A 19,373-nucleotide genomic window follows, 5' to 3' on the forward strand; every position below is an offset into this window, starting at 1 on the left:
GCAGTGTGCTTCATTGAGCACATACACACTGTAAAGTTTCAGGAGTGACCCCTCATTAAATACAGGAGTGAATCCCCTAAATTACAGTGTCATGTGATTGACACTATAACAACACATCTTGTGCATTTGGTATCTGCTACCAAATAACAAAAAATAATACAAAAACTCAAAACACATAAAATAAACCAACAAAAACACAATCCACACATGCTGGCATGTTTTGTTTTATGTTTGGAAGGTTGCCCTGCAGAGCGTGCTTCTGAAAGGGTTGTCATGTCTACTTATTATTATTATTGAGCTTCTTTGGGCTTGTTTGTTTGGGCTTGGCTCACAAAATTTTGATCCATTTTATGGAGTCAATAAAGTAGGCAGGTGCAAGTCATGATATTTTAGCATGTGGTTAATTTTGAAGATGCACATTCGGATTTAAGTTTATTATGGGCTTGTTTTTATTTGCTGTATTTTTTTTTTTTTTATAGAAAGATCTGGCGACACTAATGAGTTAAATCGTATCTTGATCCCTGTGATTTCTTGCACCATGCATCCAAAAGAGACAAACATCTGTGATACATAATAAATACATCACTATCAGTTCACTTCAGGACACACGGAGTAGAATTTCTGCAAATGTGGTTGTCACTACCTGCATTTTTCAGGAGTCAGTTCGGTTGTAGGATGTGGTTGCCACTCCCATAAATGACTGAACTGTGTGTGTAAGAAGATGAAAAGACCAAATTTAGCTGCAGTGATTACGTGGCCAGAGTGTCTACAGAATCCCACGCACCACCTTGCTGAACTATAATGAAAATGCACAATTCAAATTGAATTTATGTTGAAAAAAGAAAACAGGATGCAACACTGTAATGCAAATTTGGAAGAATTCAAATATAATGAAATTTCATAAGTCATACAGCAGCTTACTGATGTATAGTAGTGTAGTTAATACATTTCATGTTTTATGTTCAGTATGAATTAGCTATGCACACAACACAACTCATTATCATATCTATTGATGTGAATTTTTTTTATATATATATCATAATGAACTAATAAAACGAATGGACTAATGAAATTCCTCTTTAGTTGTGAGATTGTATTGAATTTCTGTAAATTGCATTTAGTTGGTTAAACGTCTTGGTTACATATGCAACCCTTGTTCCCTCAAGGAGGTTAATGGAGATGTTATGTGAATTCTGACGTATGGGGTTTCCCTTTGGAACCCCAATCACCTCTGAATAGTAAAAAAAAACAGGCCAATGAGCATTGTCGAGTTGAATTTGCATGCCCAGCCACTCCCCCATACACATGACATGCATCCACTCTTTCCAGTTTGTGCTGAGGAGCCCGAGACTGCTTCCCAACCATTCAGCGTACCCATTCAATCATTCACTCAAAACGTAATTAACATACTGACGTATGGTGTCCTTATGGAAAGCACCACAATGTAACTGAGACGTATGGGGTCCCTATGGAAAATGCCACAACCACTAAACTATGTCATGAGTTTTGGTGATGCAGATGCTGGCAGACTCAAGCGTGCCAAGTAACAACTGGCACCCCACATCGTAACCTAACAAAAACATCATTACAAACAACAAACCCTTAGTACTGGACAGGGACAGAAAGAGCATCACTGACGACGACGAAACACACAGCTGCTATTCCTTAACCTTGAGTTCACTGTTGTACTCACAAGGGGAAAGACTGCTTTGTGCCCTTTTGTATTTGATGATGGTACAGCCACGACCAGTTGACTTACACTAGGGAAGCGAGCCTAAGTCCGAGTGAAGAAGGACACCACGGAGACCACATCCTGTCCGAAGTGAGGTAACATGTGCAGAGCACACATATGGACTGACCAGCAGGGCAGAACAACATATGGCAATCTGCAGTAGGTCCTGCCTGAAAAAGTGAGAAACTCCTACCAGCAGAGACTAGAAAGAAGTAATTGTCAAGAGAAGATACAGGTTTACCAACAGAGAAACTGTACCACGGAAGAATACATACATGGGATCACCAGAAGGGAATCACTACATGTGGGACACTAAGCTCAGTACAGGTCTGACCGAAAGGGCATACAGCACAAGTACTGAGCCTGATCAAATGCAATTATTATTATTATTGTTTAAACTAATAAATAAAATATCCCTATACTGACCTGTAAAGTATTGAATAATAATCATTTCAATTACTACTACTACTACTATTATTATTATATAAGAACACTACAATTGCCATAACATGGAATTACGATGTTACCCATGTTTTTCTTAGAGCTTATAGAGTTTTTAATTTGGCAGAAAAGCTCAAGGAAACGTCTCTTTTGAAATGCTTCGCTTTTGTTGGTAACAGATTTATAATTTATTCGCATTACAAACTTGGGAAGATGTTTGGCGTGTGTTGAATTTTCAAATGCTCAAAATGAAAATGATGTTATCTTGAGCAGCTCACGTAAAAAGATCCATACCGCTTCACTCTGAAACATCAGATTACATCGTTTTATAATTATAGTGCAGTCGCACTAATTCTCAGGCATTGTTAGAATTAATAAAAAAGGTAAGTGTCGAGTAACATTTACTCGCTAACACTGATTTTTACTCTAGTTGGTGCTTGCCGAGTGTTAATTTTAGGCACTGCATGACCTTAAATGTGTGACTAATTCTTTTATTTCATAAAGCATTTTCATTTCATGGTTACACACTAAAACATCTGTAGATTTATTGAAACTACATCAGCTACAGACATATAAGAGCTTATTCTTCTTTGTCATTATGGGGTAAATTATTCTGTTATGGAATTTAAAGAAGTTTTCCTGCAGCCTGTCTGTTAACATGACATCAAGGTCATCTCCATACACAAACCTGCTCTTTTTACCCACGATCCCACCTTGATCAATCACTGACGACTCTGACAGAAAGGTGTTCTGTTTGGTACTTTTCAAACATGGTAATGAAGTACATCTATCACTCCAGTGCTAAGGGAAAGGTCAGTGCTGAAACGTACAAAGTGTTATGACATGCCATAAATCTGAGTTAATCCTCAAATATCTCCTTTTTTTCTTACACAGGTCTCTTATCATATAGCTCTTCTTCTTTTTCACTTTCACACATATGCGCGCACACTCACACACACACACACACACACACACACACACACACACACACACACACACACACAGAGACAGAGAGAGAGAGAGAGAGAGAGAGAGAGAGATCTACCATGAAGCACATTTGAGAGAGAATTTGAAAATTTGCTAAATTGCATTGCAATTTTGGATAAAAAGTTGTGTTTGTTTGAATGTATGAATGTTTGGTAACACTTTATTTTATGGTCTCTTAACTAGTTGCTTATTAGCATGCATATTACTAGAATATTAGCCATTTATGAGTACTAATTAAAGACATATTAATGCCTTATTCTACACGACCTTATTCTACATCCCTAAGCCTACCCAATACCTAAATTTAACAACTACCTTAACAACTATTAATAAGCAGCAAATTAGGAATTTATTGATTGAAAAGTCATAGTTAATAGTGAATAAGTGTTCCCTATTCTAAAGTGTTACAGAATGTTCACTTAAAATTGTGTAAACCAAGGGCTCATTTAATTTCAGCTTATTCATTTTATTGGTGGTCAATGCCAATGTAAAGATGCATGACAACTAAGAACATATTTTTGAATTTGTCTGGATAAGATGGCACTCAAACTCAACACACTATAAACTCACCTCAATGTTAAGGTCAAATCACAACTCAAACCATGGAAACAGCAGTGACTGATTCAATGCTCTATTAGATTCAATCAGATCCATTTCTCTTCATCTCTGTCCTGTTGCTACCCAGCGGCCTTTAGACCAGATGTGTGATCTAATTAAAAAGCACCAGATGTTCAAAGTCGGCCCTTAAGATCCATTTCTCTTCATCTCTGTCCTGTTGCTACCCAGCGGCCTTTAGACCATCCAGAACGAGAGATCGCAAGCCCATCTGATTGCTCTGGAGCTTTAGATCCTGTGTCTCCTGACCTTTAACTCATTTATGTTTACATCTCTTTTCTACCAAGAAAGAAAAGTTCATTGGCATTGAGAAAAATTAATAGGCATTTATCAACACTAAATAACAATTCAAAGAAATGCAAAGATGTGTTATCTAATTAAACAGCAGATTTCACAGTGCGGTCAGCAGAAGCTCTACTGTTCCTGAGTGTTACTGTAACAAATGGAACCTTGTTGTAAAGCCATACTGTACCACTGTAGAGTTCAATTCAAAATATTACCAGTAAAATAAAAACTTAGTAGTATCTTAGTTTTGTAACAGTGTTTGGACTAGTATCTCTTCAAAATCAAATGAATAAGTACTATCTAATGGTTTAAATAATACTATTATGTAATAAATAAGCAGCTTCTAATATTAATAACTATACCGTACAAATAAATATTATTATCTATAAGTATGAGTATCAAATGAATAAGTACTATCTAATGGTTTTAAGTATCTAAAAATAGGTATACTAACATCTGTTTAGGAGGTACTAATCTCTAATGAATGAGTACAAGTATCTAATAAATAAGAACTAGTATCTGATGAAAAAGTACTGGTACCTGTTAAAAAACAAATAAGTACTATTATTAAAAGGAATAGATACCAGTAGCTAAAAAGTACAGTAAGTAGTGGCACAACATAGATCCTACTATTATTAAAAGGAATAGATACCAGTAGCTAAAAAGTACAGTAAGTAGTGGCACAACATAGATCCAGCTGCAGTGAGATGGTAGATTTAATGAATTCAAATCCTTCATATTCTTCATATCATGTAAGGACACAATAATAATGTGCTGTCATTACCTTGAGGAGCTATTACTACTTGTTCTGCCCTTAATGACTTTCATCGCTGCAACCCGATGTAATCAGGCTGATTCAGTCACATTAAAATCATATTTTTGACTTGAATAAAACCAGTTCATTTATGAAGCACTTTCTGAAGTCAACTGACAATCTTTTTCCTTACAGGGCTGGCAATGTCTCTGCAGTCTGTACGGCAACCTGATCAAAAAGCTTTTCCTGTGATAATCGCTGAGAGCAAAGCATGAAACGTACTAGTGAAAACAAATCCTCTTGAAGTTAGAAAAGGAACTCTTCAGGAGTGTTATGTATCCACTTAGCTCAGTATATTAGTGAGAGAATCTGGCCTTTGACAGTCAGACACTCAGTTTCTGTACATTTATAAGGTTATAAGCAATACGGCTAATCCCTGTGGATAAATGTCACAAGCTGCAAATATTTAGGTCTCAACTAGTGGCAGCTATTATCCTGTCCTGTCAGGCATGGCATTTAAGATCAAAACACATTATTTGCGACTTCAAGTGTTCAAAGTATGTAGTAAATACCACATACAAATGGTCCTTTCTCATCTACACCTGAGCAATGCATGCTATACTGAAATGCTAACACCAAGGTGTCTCTCATCGCATTACACAACTGGACAATAACCAAATAAATCCCCCCAAACACAGAGGTAGACTCACCTGGCAGTTTCCTGACCCCCAGATCTGTCACCTGACAAAGGGTTTGTAGGTGGGAACAATTGCACGGCTGTCAAACACTAAATGGATTAAAAGCAACAGCAGCGCAGGACTTGGTTACATTCACAGCATCAGTGTGTGCTGCTGCAGGACACTGTATGTGCACTTCAGTGCTTCTTGGGCTCAATCAATAGCACTCAGCCTCTAGCCTCTGGAGGCTTCTGGGTTTTAAATGGACCATCAGCAGCTGCTGGACACATCGGCTCATTCTGTGTACAAGAAACCATCCAAATCCTCAATCATAATGCAAAGCTGAATTCACAAGCCTACATACGACCGAGTGGGACAAGATGTCCTTGTGAAGATGAACTACACTTTTGCATACTTTAAGAATACATTTAAATGTGAAAAGAATGTTTTCAGATGCAATTTGTTGAACTAAGAGTGTTTTTCTCAGACTCAAAATAGATCTTTATAAGAATTTTTTTCTAATAACTTTTATTGTCAATTGATATATGGTTAAAGTGTATTGCCAAATATATTTATGGTAGACTAAAATATACTTTAATATATGTTATTTATTAACATTTTTGTACATTTAGTACATCATATTAACTTTAAATGTAATAACAAATAACACAATACAGTTAAAATTATTTAACTGTATTTAACTACAACAATTATTAAAACAATGATTTAAAATGTGCTTTAAAGTAGTTTATTTTTAAGTGCACTTTAAAAAAAATAGCTAAGAAACATTAATGAAAATGTATTCTTTTATTTCTTTAATTTTATATTATCTGCAAGTGCAGTATATTTTTGGTAAAACAATTAGGCAAACATACTATATGTGTAAATAAGAAAATCAATGCAATTCAGCAATGTGTCTGTGTATATTAGCATAAAAAAATACATGTATATTAGTGTATATTAGTATAGAAAAGACTTCTACTGTACAATCGAAACAGAAGCCCATCATAAGACTCTTAAAGCATTTTGAACTAATAGTTCACCCCAAAATGAAAATCTGCTGTTAATTTACTCACCCTCAGGCCATGCAAGATGTACGTGACTTTTTTCTTCAGTAGAACAGTAAAGAAGATTTAAAAAAAAAAATGAAAAATGCAAAAATAAAAATGCAAATCAGTGGCTACTGGTATTTTTTTTTTAGAGTAAAAAAAAAAAGCATATCAAGGAACACAAAATGAATCCCCATGACTCCTGATGATATCCTGAGGTCTTATGAAGCAAAATGATTGGTCTGTGCAAGAAACTGAACATTATTTACAGCATTATTACCTGTAATCCAGAGCCTCAGGCAAACGGTAAAGAGTGATGTTCAGTTGTTTTCAGTGAACTACATGAACAGTTCACAAAATCATACTGAAGAGTCTGAAACAGTTAGCGGCTCAAGCAGAAGTTACTCAATCAAAACTCACTTTCAGATGCCTGACAGTCACTCCGACTCGAAATGAGCCAAAATATCTGCATATCTGATCCTACGATAAATGAATCATTCAGTGCTCCAGTTCCTCCAACAGTCACTGAACTGAGGAAACGGTTCGACTCGGACCGAAGACTGATGAGCACATGTGAACCGTGTTCTCATGATGTATGTACACTGTCTAAAGAATCGTTTTGTGATCATTTTGCTTCATAAGAACTCAATATATCTTCAGGAGCCATGGGTATTCATTTTTCAGAGGCTTCTAGACTGATGAACAGCTCCAGACTCCTTCAGGTAAACAGGGTGAGTGAAAGTCACCGACTGGGGAGCAGAACTAATGAACGATCTAATTAATAAATCAGCATTCACACGCAGATGATGCTCTCAACAATTGAGTCTCATTCATTACTGTATCTGGGTCAAACTTGTCCCTCGATGTTGGACAAATCCTCACAGACATCTCATTACAAGCGCAGTTATGAATTAGTACAATGGAAGAGATTTGAAGCTGAACAGGTTATTTGCCTGACAGAGCACAACATTTAAGCAATTTAAACAACCCATTTTATTTCCTCTAGACAACCTGCAGTTGTTGTCTTAGCTATTTCTACATGATTTAGCCCACAAAATTAGTTTTGTTGGTATAAATGTATGTATAGAGGTTGGTTCAGTGATATTAAGTAGCATTTTTGACTTGAATGAAACAAGTTAGATATTAAAAATGTTAATTTGTTATGTGATGTATTTCTGAGTGAAACTGTAGGGGATTCGTTCTTCTCCTGAAACAGGTTTTTTGACCGAAACATGGAAGATTTAGACAGAGTTGAGGAAAGTTACTTTTAAAAGTAATGCAGTACAGTATTGTGTTACTCCCTACAAAGTAACTAACTGTGTTACTTAGTTACTTTTTATGGAAAGTAAGTTTTTATATTTAAAGAATTTGCCACTGATGATTCAAACGTGAGTTTTGAGCAGTGTAGAGTAGCGCTTGTTGTTTGTCGTTTCTCCGAGCACAAATGCAGACATGCATATGTTTGTGCAGCGCGATACACTGTAAAAAAAAAGGAAGGAAAAAAAAGGGAAGATAAAACCCCCCGGAAAAAATGGTAAATGACTGGCAGCCAAACAAAGACCATACAATTAAAGTAAAATATCTTAATTGAAACAAAGTGCAAAACAATAATTTTACAAAAATTTTCTTTAAAGGTTTTACAGAAAGAAAAAAAATATTTTACAGATTTACCATTTTTTTATAATAATGTCTATGTTATAAAAATGTTATTTTTATAAACAATAAAAAACTAATTTACACCAACAAAATATCACCCCAATAAATTAACATTCAAAAAATTTAAAAATAAATTATAAAAATGTTATTTTTAGCAACATTATATGACCCCTTTAAATGTTCTGTCTAATAATTTAATATTCAGAACTGTTAAACAGATTTCGTAAAAAAAAAAAAAAAAAAAAAAAAAAAAAAATGAAGATTGGGAGCCTCCTGCACTCAGGTGCTAGTGTTTTCATCGCTTTCAAAATAAAAGTCCTATATGCTGTCAAAATAAAAGTCGAACATATCTTCCAAACAGAAAAACGTAATAAACAATACTGGTCAATGTTGATAATTAAAAAATGCCAAATATTAGCCAATATATCAGCTTTGGTGATATACAGTAGTCAACATTTGAAGTGGTTCAAAACCTTTCATCAAAGTTGTCCTAAAACCTAAAACCAAAATGCGTTTTTGTCTTAGGATAACTTTGATGATCCACTTCAAATGTTGACTACTGTAAATTGGTTGACCACTTGCTACCAATTAGCCAAAATGTAAAATAGTTACGAATCAGAAAAAAAACAATGGTGTATGGGGAGGGCAGGAAAAAAATGCCAAACACTCAACAATATTTCACAGTCACCCCATCACCATCTTTAAGCCATTTCAACCCAATGGCTCCATTTCACTCTGTCAGGTGAACATTATAACGCTGAGAGACCCTCCTTTAGCTGTGTCTCATCAGATGTGATGACATGTTTTAAATTATCCACTGAGCTGGTTTTCTATCCTCCGAGCCTGTCACCTGTCGAGCTGTAAACTCAGGACGAGGACGCTCTCCAAAGTCTGAATTTACGCATTGTGCAAATGTTATGCCAATACCTCCATTTTCTGTCTTTTTTTAGCTTCTTCCCCTCAATTAATATCATGCCACAAAGCGTGCTCCATTACCTAGAGAGACAGAGGGGGGAAATGTGCTTAGACTGATAATATGAACACATGTTTCCCCTGGAGCCAGCTTCATCTCCCACAATCCTCATCTTCAGTCGGCTGGCACAATGAACACAATGAGGGAAGTTGGGCTCCATTGACTGAACTCTTAATTAAAACCCAGACAAAAGCATCTCATTCTCAACACTTCCATTAGGCTGGAATGAAAGAAGCTGAGTGAAGACACACACATGCCATTAGAAAGCAACATTACAGATAGCTGCTAAAGGACTTCGCAATACTGCCATTGTTTAGATATTATAACCAGACAAAAGAGCCAAGGAAGTCAAGCCCTACTGGGACGGGATTGGTTTTTATAACATACGTCTATAAGTAATCGTTACTGCAGACGTCATTCATGTTTATTTTCATTTTGTGCGAGATAAGCAACATCCTTATATTTAAACTATGCAAGGTCCCCAAAGCACCAGGGAGCCCTCATGCTCTCAAAGATACACTCATAGCATATTTCTGCTGTTCCAGAAGTGCCACCTGCTGTCAGAAAGTGAATATGAGTTCTCAATCAGCCTGTCTGCCGTTTTTGTTCAGAACAATACAAAACTTAGACTACATTTTTATTGTAAATCTTAAGCGGTTGACAGAAAACAAGCTAATGTGCATTCTAAAAATCTCAACACTTCAGATAATACGGTAGCCTTAGAACAGCTAATGAAGCAGATAAAATGCCTATAATTCATAATTATGACTCAACTTTTTCTTAAAAATGTTTTAAAGGCTAAAATGTATTATAATTTTACAAAGGTTCTTTGGTTACACTTTATGTCCACTGTCCATGTAACAATATAATTATACATTTAAGTACTGAGTAATTTTAATTAACTTCATGTACTTACTCTATGGTTAGGATTAGGATTTGGGTTTGGCTTAGGGTTACTTACATGTAATTATGCATAATTAATTGTTATTATAATAGTAAGTACAGTACATGTAACGTGTAACAGGGAAATCTTAAAATAAAATGTTACCTGTTCTTTTCTACATGTAAGTAGATAACATGTTATGTGTCGTCACGAACCAATATTTTTTTGTTTGTTTAAAATCCTGCAATCATTTTTAATGTTATTATTTGAATGTTTATGTAAACAAAAACTGCACAGTGCTGCTAATTTTATTTATTATGTACTTTTTGAACATTTCTAGAATACTTTAACAATACTGTGATAATATTGATAACCGTGATCATTTTGGTCACTATAATAGTGATGTTAAATTTTCATACTGTTTCACCGCTAGTTCTGAATAGCTCATGTCAATGCTTCAATAAACATTATCCATTACAACTTTTAGTCTAAAGCGTTGCTTAGGGCCCATAAAAGACTAGAACTGGCTCAGTGACATTTATACACTGGAAAGGAACCAAAACTCAACTTATAAGAGACAATATTAGTATACTAATCTACTTGAAGTACCCAAATCGGCTTTTTACATGAGCTTATGGCTTACATGAGCTTAATTATTCAGTTGTAATCCTTCATTGCACATTAAAACAATGGATGATGTGTTCGATGTGTTCACTTTACACTTTATGAAAAAAAAAAAAAACAATCCTTTCTTTTCTTTAATAGCAAATGAGATGCATTTTTAAATGATGCAAAAATTATTTGTATTAGACTTTAACACCTATGTTTGACATATTTTTTAATAGAAAAATAAATGCTTTAAGAAGAAATATATATTAAACGAGCCTGTCCTCCAACAAAAAACGATTCAATCTGACCATATAGCAGTCGTTGTGCAAGCACCTTTATTCTTGACCTATATTTTACGTTTTAAAGTTAAGGAAATCGTGCCTCTAGAGGGGGTAAAAATAATGACAGTATAGGGAACGTCTTGCGTCTGTCGTACATGAACAAAAGACGTATAACGTTATTACCAATCAAAACGCACGTTTATTTAAATGAAATGTGTGGACTTTTTACACCGATCATCACAGTAATTCGTACATATTTTACTAGGTGGCTTACACTGGAGTTGTGATTGATGATGACCACAGACCTAACCCCACCCCCTAAACCTAACCCTCATACAAATCATTAGGAAATTATGATTTATTGAGCATATACATTTTACGTGCATGTCCGTTCTCAGGGATCGAACCCATGATCCAAGCATGATTGCATGTCAAGGTATATTGCAATAATCTACCAAGAGTGCTCTTCAATGAGCTGAAGAAAGCCCACAGCTGATCCAGAATGCTGCTGTGAGAGTGCTCTTCAATGAGCTGAAGAAAGCCCACGTCACATCTCTCTTCATCAGTTTGCACTGGCTGCCAATAGCTGCTTGCATAGAATTCAAGGTACTGCGGTTTGCCTACAAGAAAAACACTGGCTCTTCACCAATATACCTAAACTCACTTGTTCAGACTTATGTGCCCTCCAGAAGCTTGCGTTCTGCAATTATGCCTTGTGGAAATTACTCTCACAGACCTTTTCCTGGACTGTTCCCAGCTGGTGGAACAATTTGCCTATCTCAATTCTTTAGTCTTTAGCCATTTAAAAAAAAATGACATTGTTTTTTGTCAGCACCTGACCAATTAATACTAGCACTTAAGTATTCTATTCTATTCTATTCTATTCTATTCTATTCTATTCTATTCTATTCTATTCATTTTTTTCTATAAATGTGCTATAAGTACTGTGCTAGACTTACTGAGACACATCACATACTGTTGCTCTCTTGTTGGTCTGATAATATAAGTGCATTATTGAATCAGATTTAAGTGCTCTCTGTCTGACTGAGCTATCAGTCTGATTATTAGCTGATTATTAGGATGCATGTGAAAATTATTTCCATTATATCTCAGAGAGCTGCAGGAATACACATACAAACTCATAGACTTTCCTAAAGTGAGATATCACAGTGATGGAACAATTGAAGTGGTAGAACAAAAATACAAATGTCAAACTCAGTCTCTTCTGATTTTCACAAGCTTCCTGCGGCCCTGGATTTCTCGACAGGCTGTCAATTGCTTCACCACAGTCGGTCTCACAGGACTGCTGTTTTCATTCAATTATTCCAAAGGGAACTTACTACATGAAAACACACATCCAATTAACACACCGAACAGAGAACTCGTTCTACAGGATTTTGGAGCAAAGAAGCTCATATAAATATATGTAATATTTATAACAGCAAAAACATTGAAACTGACATCGACTGGCACAAAACATTTCTTAAAGCGATAGTTCAGCCAAAAAATGAACATTCTGTCATTATTGACTCACCCTCAAGTTGTTCAAACCTGCATGAATTTCTTCCTTTCTATTCAACACAAAAGAAGATATTTTGAAGAATGTGGTTAATCAAACAGTCGCCAGTAGCCAATGACTTCTATAGTATGAAAAAAAAGAAAGAAAAAAAAACAAAACATGGAAGTCAATGGCTACCGTCAACACTATGTTTACCAACATTCTTCAAAATATCTTATTTTATGTCTACAGAAAGAAACTCTTGCAGGTTTGGAACAACTTGAGGGTGAATAAATGATGACATAATGTTAATTTTTAGGATCATTTTTAGCCAACATAAGCATTTATTGATGTCACATAAGCATTGCAGGGTTAAGATCAGTGAAATTGAAAGAGAAAGCCAACTCTGCATTAACTGACAGTCATTTTAGCAGAGTAAGTAATAGGCATCTTTTTTTTGTTAAAAACTTTTTATTGAATTTTCCTCTTTTGTTTTTAGACCGAGTAGAAACAGTAAAATAAAACAAAAAGCAAATCTAGAATAATCTTTTATTGTATTTTAATGTATTTTAATGTATTTAATATATTTTATTACCAACACACACTATTATACACTATCAAAACATAAAAATTCAGTGTACTAAAATACCAATTCAGGATACTGATAATTCAAGTGTGCAAAAAAGTGTAATGTTATATACCCTATAGTATATAATAGTATACCCTATAGCATTCCTCTAGATATGTGGTTACATACAGTATAAAAATACAATGTACAGATTTCAAAATGCATTAACATTTAAGATGGCAAGCAATTTTTGAAAGCCAGGTCATTTTTGACCAAATTAGTTACAGGATTTTTAGCACAGCACAAGGGTTAAATCTAAAGACAATTATTGTTTGACTTCAAATTGCCTGCTATGAGAAAAGTTATGCATAATCCATCTGTTTGTGAGGACTGATATTTTGTGCACTGAAATGTTGGAGGCAGTGTATTTGATCATAAACCAGCCTAATCATTAAAACGGACTAGTCATTCACACATCCTGCTGACTAGTCGATTCTGAAAATATATTGTTTCTCACAGGAATGCTGTTGCTAGACTGAGAGGTGATGATGATCCATGAACATGTCCTACTTGGGCAGATCACATGAGCAAGGACATAAGCTAGGACAGACTGTATATACATAAGTACATGTCAAACCCAAGAGTGCTTTGGACCTCTCTAAATGGAGCAGAACTGCCAAAATATAATTGCAAGTCTCTTGAGCAATATTACACATGAAAAGGTCTGTCAAATGTGTTATTCTGCTTTATGTTCTGCTCAGCGATGGTCTTAGTCACAGGGAGGAGATCTACACAATTATCTTTTGAAATTGAGGCAGAGCAAACCTAAATGAAACTAGATAAAATGGCAAACATCAAGAAGACAGAATAAAGAAACCCTGGCTCATTGGAAATATGTGCTTGTGGTGACGATTCTTCAACACAGATATTATGTATATTACTGCATGTTTTATGTTTTTAAAAGTGAAATGACTAATGAGTGGCGCTAAAATACGCGACCATGACACGTTTTTATTATGTCAGCACAGTTTGTTAGCAAAATTTGTGTGAAAAGGAATAAAATTTGTCGGAGTCTTACTGCTTCTAGTGTTCATTTCACCTGGAAACTGCAGTGATTTATATGTATAGGTAGTCTACAGTTTTTGCAGACACATATTTCCAATAAGCCTGGGTAGGAATAAAGGACCATGATCTGATATAACACTGGAATAGGATACAATTTGAAATATATGTTCAACAGAATCTTTCAGTATTACACTGAGAAAAATGCTAACCTAGAAATGGTAACGTCTAAATCACCTGGTTTTATTCAAATCAAAAAATAAAATAAATAAATAAATAAATAAGATTAAATAAAATAAAATAAATTAGCATCACCAAATCAACTTAAATATATACATTTTTAATATATTCATTAAGTATTCATTAGTATATGTGAATTATTCTAAACATGCTACCGGTTTTTCATAATATCTTTGATTGAAAGATTTGCTTGATTGAAAATGACTGAAAATGAAACAATTACGTAAGCACAAAACATTAATTTCAATTTCTTCTCAAACATATACAGCTTTATCCCAGCTCTTGCCATCTCGAGTATCAAAACACGCCACCTGCTAAAAAGAAGGGTGTGGCTACTGTGAGATGAAGTCAGCCAATCACAGAAGCAGGCATTTACTGCATGAGAAAACGCCCCTTTAAACTGAGTGCATTTCACAGAGAGTGTAAATTAGGATGGAAAATGGTAATTTTTACAAATATTGGACTTTTTTGGCGCAAAAAACTTGCAATCTTTATGAACTAACCTCAAGAAGCCTCATATATAAATCTGAAACTGCATTCCATGAACTTTTTAAATTAAAAAGGTCTCTCTGACTTCAGCATCTGACATCAGTTATAGCTGCAATGAACATGTTGCTTATGCAAAGCCATGCGGCTCATGCAAGAGTGTGCGTTATGTTTGCTGGGAAGGACATTGAGAGGCGGGACCTCTTGGAACCCTTGCAGAATAACAGTATGGATTAGGGTGTGTGATCTAGTACACGTAGAGCGCTTTCTACAGTCATGCAGTACAGCAGGGGCTATGGCTGCCTGTCATCTCTGCCCTCTCATGTCTGACATCATGATGACTTCCTTCTGTTCCAGCATCTGTGGCTTTCAAACTCTGTCACCTTACATGAACATGAACGAGAATGCGGTCTGATCCTAGCGGCACATCACCGCATGATTTAATAAGCGATGACACTTTCACTTTGCTGGTGTTCTTCCTAAAACTGATCTCCTCCTCCCAATGAATTCAGCATTTTGCCAGGCTGATGGCAGGGGCTGTGCCAACCTCAGACAACACACACTCACACTCACACACACCAGTGAATAATGCATGTCTCAATAAGTAATGTGCTTGAGACCCAGAGGGAATTTGACCAGATGCTTGTACACCTGCTGATGCATCTAGTTGTCACGCTTGTTTGCTTTCATTTATGAGTGCAAGTAAACAGCTTTAAGATTCATCTTTGACGTTATGATCTGCCTTAATTCCAGACCTGCTTAGTATTTCAAGCTGTTTTGTTTTGTTGGTAAAACACTGCACTGGAATGCAGATGTTGCACGCAGGATTCTGGCAGCATGAAGCCATTGTACTGTATATTCAAAAATGTTAGGTTTCTGTAGATATGTGTCACAGAGAAGAGAATATGCGCATTGTGATGCATAGTCTTGGTCTATGAGCTCTGTGCTTTTAAGATGGCATTTCAAGTAGTTAAACTTTTAAAAAACAATATCTCAAGATCTCTGGGCTTATTTCCAGTGAGACACCACTAAATGAGTAGTAGAAGTTGGTTTTATGCTGACATTTTTATGCTTAAATATCTCAGATGCCTGGTAAGCCTACGGCTGGACAATATGGCAAAAAATAAAATCTAATTTTTTTCTTTTTCCCCAGAACGTTTGACTATTTCAAAATAATGATTAAAAGATTATGATTTAGATGAAAAAAAAAAATACAAAAAAAAAATTTAATGTAACTAGTCAACTTAAAATTGTAAGGAACATTCTCTTTTTTAAAAACTATCTAACCATCTAGTTAAAGAAAATTATATTTATCCAGGATCTCAAGGAAGTGGTTTCTTACACCTCCCTGGGCAGATTTAAATAAATTAATGATTATATTCTAGAGCAACCATGAGGCAGCATCACTACTAAGTGCTGAAATAATCAGAGATAATATGCAGCAACTGGGACACTCAAGGTGTCTTTGGTCTCCTCATGGTCATAGCTCTGAAACCCAACAGCACCTTCTGTTTTCTAACAACGTCCAAAAACCAAATGACACCAGCTGCCTTTGACAGTCAGCCCTTGCCTTGAGATAAGATGACTATGTGAGGCAAGATTTCAAATGATGGAAAAGAAAAGGCAGCTTTCAATACACCAGGAGGTCACTGGCAGTGTACTGAAGTTCTTCCCTTCAGACTTTATAAGGCACCTGCCAACTTCCAGAGACTTATGGATATAGTTCTCTGTGCCACTGGGAACAATGATGGCCTCTCGAGGGTGTTTCTGCATCGGCCAGTCTGTGCTATTTTCACACAAAACCCCTTCTTTTCAAGACAAACCTGAAGGGAATGGTGAGCCTATGGCATTTACGTCAGTGTCGCCCTGGGCAACAGGGATTCCCCAGATATCCAGCAGTCTCCTGCTCTTACCCTTCTTTGCACGGACTGGTTCACCACAAACCCAGATTTTTGCCATATAAAAGTTTGCTGAACGCAATCCTTACACACTGTATGGGTCAAAAAATTAGTAGATAATATATAATGGATAAAAATAGACATAATAATTAGAATATTTATTAAAAGTTGTACTTTTAAAGAGTGCAAAGACTGAACCAAAGCTCATACATCAATGGAAAAAAACTGCTCAAAACTGGGTGCTTGACAAAGAAAATAATAATAACAAAAAAAAAAGTCAGTACATGATAGGCACAGAAAATGCAAAACAATTTAATAATGGACATAACACTTCACTTTGTGGTGTGCCGAATTAAACCACGTATATAATCAGAACAGAGACACTGTGGGTTAAATTTTTGCATGACAAAAAATTATTAAATAAATCGTATATAATAAGAAATAAATAACTAAATAATAATAATTTAATAATATAAAAATAATAAATCTTACCATTTTAATTTTAAATTTAATTTAATTTAATTTACCATTTTAATTCCCTTTCTGTCACCTTCTGAAGGGCAGTGACACCTTCATCTGAGATGAATTATATTCATCAGCAGCATTAATGAGTCTTCCTATTCTTACTATCTCTCTCAGGCCGGCTGTTGAATTGGAAGATAATTCCTTAAATCCAGTGACAAGAAACCACGCGATCCCAATTATCTACGTAGCAAAAGATGAATTAAAGTAGAAAAAAGACTTTTGTGTTGACATCCATCACCAAGCACTTTCTCCAGACGTGGGAACATGTGATCACTGTAATTACTGTGGTCTTCGTGGCAAACCGCAGTGTTTCGGGAAAAATTGGAGACAGAGTGTAGCAAAGGTGACAGAAGTATTGATCTTAATCTAGAATGAGTAAAGTGTTTGACCAACACTGACAGTATTCAAACTGATAATTCATTCTCCAGTGTATCTCAAACACAACAGTGATCAGACCCATCCCAGTTATCGGCGAATGGTTAGGGCTGAAGTCTTGCCAAGGTGCGCATTGAGAGAGTAAGAGTAAAAACAAAATCAGTTCTTTTATTTTATGTCAGGCGAACCGCAATGAAAACAGCAGTGGTTATAGAGGTAAAATAACACATTTAAACAATAACAAATGTATATGTTATACTACATACTGTATGACATCAGATCAAAAGTTACAGTGATATATATATATATATATATATATATATATATATATATATATATATATATATATATATATATATATATATATATATATATATATATATATATATATATGTATTTTTTTTTTTTGTTGATCCAAAAAATGATCTGATCCATGCCTCAAAAAATGCACTATGATCTGAACCATGAGTTTTGTGATCCACTGAACCACTACCAATGACAGCGCAAAAACACACACGATGTCAGAGATTCATTAGTGAATCTATCCTGAGCCGCGACGTCACAGACAGCAGACAGGACAAAAATAAGAGCCTCACACACTTGAGGAGCCTCCAAAAGAATCTTTAGTACAATGTAGTCACTGCACTCCTTTATTTAATAATCTGATTCGGATCATCAGCTCGACAGCAGAGCTTGTGAAGTGAGACGTTTACTGATTTTAAACGAAGAGTCTCTGAACATACAGAAACCGTACAAAATTATGTTTTAGATTGTGTTGCATTTATAATAATTAATCTGTGTATGTATGTGGACAGAAGAGAAGGTGTTATGATTCTCCTTCATCTGTGATATCATGCATTAGTTACTGGTGCAAATTATATCCAATATTATCCATTTCAGTATTGTTTTAATGTCAGGACTGGTTTCACACATTATATAAGCATTACTATGGATGCCATAATTGCTGTAGGAATGTCTATTAGTGATCAACAACATGCAGCGCTGAAGCAGCTGGCGGTGGGAGTGCTGTTCCAGACACACGCGTGCAGCTGTTCCAGCTACTAGTCAGCATGCACTGACAGTGACAGCACTACTACTGAGTAACCGAAGCAAAACAGAGACAGACACACAGACAAGTCACGATGAGAAAGAACTTGCTCGAAGTTTGATATTGGGTACATTGTGAAACTGCATTAAAGTATTGTCAGTGTGTGCAAAGAGAACTGTGCTTAATTATATTGAATGTGCATCAAATCCTTCAAACACTGTACTATATATATATAAAAAACTGTACTTGCATATAATATAATATGAAATAAAACATAAAAAAGTGCACTTAAAGAGAATTTAAGTTTCATGACACATTTAATGATTATGCTTTATAATAATGTCAAATTAAACACTGTACTTTATATTTTGAAATCATATTTATGTTATATAGAAGTAAACTTATTTTGATGTGTTAACTAACATACTAAAGCACATATAAAGTACTTGATTATAATTTTAACTGTAGTGTTATTTGTTGTATCACTACAAATGTGTAACTGCAAATATATTTAAATATATGACATACAAGTTTAAATAAAAATGACAATTATAGTATATTTTAGTTTATGATTAATGCTTGTCAGTGTTCATTCAGCAGTATACTATGATAAATAACTAATAGATAATACATTTTAATTTAATTGCAATAAATTGCAATTTAGTGTCATAAAGCATTAAATTCAGTTCACACTTATGTTAAGGTAACAACTTCAAACTCAGAATTGTAAA

General features: G+C 35.1%; 1 protein-coding gene across 1 annotated transcript in view; it reads right to left on the minus strand.

The window, feature by feature from the left end:
* Positions 1 to 19,373, minus strand: part of fstl4 (follistatin-like 4) — a 161,499-nt gene that overhangs the window by 63,334 nt on the left and 78,792 nt on the right. The window lies entirely within an intron of this gene.

The sequence above is a fragment of the Cyprinus carpio genome, chromosome A21 (assembly GCF_018340385.1).
Source record: "Cyprinus carpio isolate SPL01 chromosome A21, ASM1834038v1, whole genome shotgun sequence".
NCBI classification, from domain to species: domain Eukaryota; kingdom Metazoa; phylum Chordata; class Actinopteri; order Cypriniformes; family Cyprinidae; genus Cyprinus; species Cyprinus carpio.